The 4,146-nt window shown below is 47.0% G+C and overlaps 1 protein-coding gene across 1 annotated transcript in view; it reads left to right on the plus strand.

Moving 5' to 3' along the window:
* dntt (deoxynucleotidyltransferase, terminal) overlaps nucleotides 1-4,146 on the plus strand; it is a 77,841-nt gene that overhangs the window by 38,219 nt on the left and 35,476 nt on the right. The window lies entirely within an intron of this gene.

A 4,146-nucleotide genomic window follows, 5' to 3' on the forward strand; every position in this document is an offset into this window, starting at 1 on the left:
CCCCCCCCCCCCCCCCCCCCCTCCTCCTCCTCCTCCTCCTCCTCCTGCTGATATTCTGAAAGCATAACTCGGGGGCAGAGGCAAGGTCAGCCACCGAGCTTCTGTGGCAGACGGATGAGATTCAGCTTGGCCCTGGTAATTGCGGGAGAGAGCCATGTTTCATCTTCCGTCCATCTATCACCGCTGTCTCTAAATACTGTATAAGTGCTGCTCTCTGAAGGATGGGGCCCTCGCGCGCCCATCTTCGCCATTATGATGCCATTCAGCCCCGGGCTTCATTGTTCTGCGTCCGGACCGAGTCTGTGCAGTCACGGAGCAGAGACGTTTTCCCCTCTTCCGGTTGAATCGGGCGATGCAGACGCACTCCGATTTGAATAACATCCGAGGCAACAGCGACCACTTTTGACAGACGCACGGACCCGCTGCGCTTTAATTTCAGCAATCAGTCTCTTTCATTCCTGGCGGAGCTGCGAAATCAAAGTGGAAGCGCAGTTCAAACGGCCAGGGGCTAACGCGCGCTAATCTTCGACTCGGAGGCAGGGTTTTTTGAAGTCTCTCTCTCTCTTCCTCTCTCTGTGTGAGTCAGAGAGATTGCGAGATGAGATCGGAGGCCCCTGGCGTCCCTGAAAACTTCCCGTCTGTCCTCTGCGCCGACGCAGGAGGACGCGACCACTCATCACTCCCCCGTCAAATACAAAGTAAATAATCGAATAGAAAGCTTTTTCTTTTTTAATCACAATTTCAAAAGTCATGTTGTTCACTTGACTCTTTTCCTCCCCCAGCGCTCAGAAGCAAAGCTTTTGGGGGAAAGATTATCTTCCCGCTGTCCTCCTCTGTAATTCTCTCTGTAAACAGTTCTGGTGGAATAAGCTTACTCTCAGATGCTCGCTGACATTACCTGCTGCGTGGGAGATGATTACAGAGCACTATAGGGCTAAACAGCCCCGGGTGATGCTGAGACGGGGAACTTCATGACATCCTGTTTTCATGGTGTGTGTGTGTGTGTGTGTGTGTGTGTGTGTGTGTGTGTGTGTGTGTGTGTGTGTGTGTGTGTGTGTGTGTGTGTGTGTGTGTGTGTGTGTGCGCGCGTGTAGGAAGGAGGGCCGCAAAACTCGTGGAACAAAGGGCGTCCGCTTTCAGGTGCTTAGCGGTCTTGTGCAACTGTCACCATAACTCATTAGTGCTTTTCTCTAAAGGCATCAGAAGGATCGGAGGCTCAGAGAAACACGAGGAGGAGATATGTGCCGTCAGAATCCAGACGTGACCTACATTTTGCGGCCTCGTGCTCGCGGACCTTCTCCCACAACTTGTCTCATGTGTGGCTTGCAGGGATTTTAATTTCAGATTAGTCAGTGTTCGAGTGCTTTTTATGCCGTCTTCCTGGCCTCATTATCTGAGTGGGAAGTGTCGCTGCCTTTAGCGAGGCTATTGCCGGACGTAAAGGGAACTTTAAGAAGCCATTTCCCCGCCCGATATTGGAAGGTTAGTGGTTATCGGTAATTGCAGAGGCGGAGCAGACGTCAAGAATTTTCTTCTTTGCCTGCAACAAACGAGTCCATCCCCAAAGATGATTGAAGGTGGAGGAGTGAGGAGGCGATTTTCTTTGAGATCTGCTTCCCGAGTGCCACCTCGGATTTCTCACTACCTTTTTTTTCCCCAGCGCCCTCTGGGGCATGCTGACTAGGTGTTTAGTGCTTTGTGATTAACCTCAAGTCATTGGCCGTACGGGCAGGGCTCGCCACTCGCCGAGCTCGCTCCCCCAATTATTGCTCTTTAAGGAGAGTGTGTCCGATTTATGGCCAGCGAGAGGAGAGTAGCATCCCAACAATTACGTCCGGGCGCTGGAATTAAATTGACAATTTGTGATCTTAATCGCCTTAACGCTGCTGCATCCAGGGAGGAGGCCCAATCAGCCGGGCCGAGCCTCGGAGGAAATCAATTCACGGACTCTCTTGTCTTTCTTTCCCCCCTCTCTCTCTTTCTTTCTCTCTCTCTCTATCCTTTTTCTGTCTTTCCTCGCTATCTCCTCGTCCACCTATTTCTCACTTTGTCTCTCGCAGGTTGATCGCTATATTCTGGAACTCCCTCGGACTCACTCCATTTCACTCTCTTTTCTACACTCAGGGCTTTGTTTCTCATCAGTGGCCCTCTCTCCTTCTCTTCTCTTCAACACGCTGACATCTTACTTGGCAGAGATTTCCATTATCGGAGGAGTGGAACCATTTACCAGGGAATGGGGCTTCAGCCATCTACTATGGCTGACTGAAGGCTCATCTCTCTATTGGATGCTCAGCCATCCCCCCCACCACTCCCAGCCCAAATTAGACCGATGACAAGTCTGAGCAGATGTTCGCACAGGGGTCCATGTCCTTTTACTGGCATCCACATCCATATGGCTTCCTCTGTCCACAGCCAAATCAAAAGTTACACGTTTTTTTATGCTAAATGTTGCTAATCAAGTTGATATTGCTCTTGATTTGATCACCAAGCAGATTTCATTCTTGTATTCAGTATCGACGTGATTTGCTAAACATCTCAAAGAGGCTGTTTTTGATTTCAACATCAATTACTTTGTGATCATACGATACAGTTACTCCATATAGTACCCCCTCAATGTAGGCCGGATTCTTAGCTGATCTTCATAGCACCTTCGACTATATTTTTACCCCCGGAGGGCTTTTGGTTTTACTTTAAGACATATTACACTACCAAGAAATATCATAGATATACAGCACAGTAAAGGGAGTGGAGATATCGTGAAGTGGAATAGAAGTCAGTATATAGAAGACCATCCACCAGTCCACTACATCCTCCCCAGGAAAATTCCTCCAGTCAGTGTTTTAAGATAGAAAAAAACTACTAGATATCACCATAAAGATAATAATCTTTAATAATAAGTTTTTTCAAAAATAGTATGTTTAAATATGCATAGGAGGCATTATCTAATGCTAACGTTTGGTGAATTTAGGAGAAATCTACAGACGCAAATAGACAAAGAAGTAAAACAAACCCGTGAATGTGTATTTTGGACGTTTCCTTTCCACTAGTCTGAAAGAAGACATCTCAAAATGGACCAGTGCATAAAAATCTGTCTTTCTGCCTGGGATGTCTCCCCTTAAAGAAACGTAACCTCGACTCAGCCATTTTCAACACCTCCAGGCCTGTATCTAAGCCGCCTTTTATCTCTAAGATTTTTGAAGTTCCTGGCTCTAAAGAAAGTTGCTCATGGAAAGCAAAAAAAAAATGTTTCGTGAGAATGGCAGTCGGGCTTCTTTAAGGACCACAGCACTGAAACTATTTGATTTAAATGATCTCCGGATGAATCCAGAACATACAACATTAGGTCAGAAATGGTCCCACATTTTTTTTTTTACCCGGCTCCAAATAAGGAGCTGGTTCCCTTCATGGCTGTGCTCTCATCCAACCTGTCAAGTAAAAAGACTGGCTTTGGTGTGTTTAATGGCTCAATTCTAAGTCAGACAGTGGGACAGTCGTCTTTGTCTGACAGACTGGCAATCACTTCCACACTGACGATATTCAGCCAATCCTTCCAGTAAAATGTTTTTACTTAAATATATATTAATACCATCAGACTTTCTACAGCTTATCTGTGACAATAGAGAAGCTGTTTTAATTGCCTGGACAGAAGTGAATTTGACAGTCCGCCGAACAAATACTATAACATCCGCCCATTAATTGAAACATTTTACTGTAATTGCGCTTTTTGATCCAAGTTTGAGCGGTATTCCAGTAATCACGTCTTTTTAAAATACAAATTTAAACATTAAATTCCTGCCAGTCAGTCTGGCAATCCTCTCATGCTGATTACCGCAACGCTATCGAGGCGCAACTCAGGTCTGGCCCCCCCCCCCCCCCCCCCGTGCTTGATGTTTTTCTGTTCAGGACTAAGAGACGACGTCACTCCGAATGATGTTGTCTTTTGGAATTGATGAGGCTGCTCAACGCCTCGCTTACAGATTAAACGTCGGGGCTTTTTACCTTCTACGAGCCTCTGATCCTCAGATACAGTCGGGCTCCTCTTGGCTGCTTCTCAAGTCTGGGCTAAAGATGAAAGGTGACCGGGTTTTTGCTGTCAGGCCCCCCCGGGGTGCTCGAGAGAGAGAGAGAGAGAGAGAGAGAGAGAGA

Source organism: Anarrhichthys ocellatus, unplaced genomic scaffold (assembly GCF_004355925.1).
Source record: "Anarrhichthys ocellatus isolate YVR2014 unplaced genomic scaffold, GSC_Weel_1.0 scaffold3, whole genome shotgun sequence".
NCBI lineage: Eukaryota > Metazoa > Chordata > Actinopteri > Perciformes > Anarhichadidae > Anarrhichthys > Anarrhichthys ocellatus.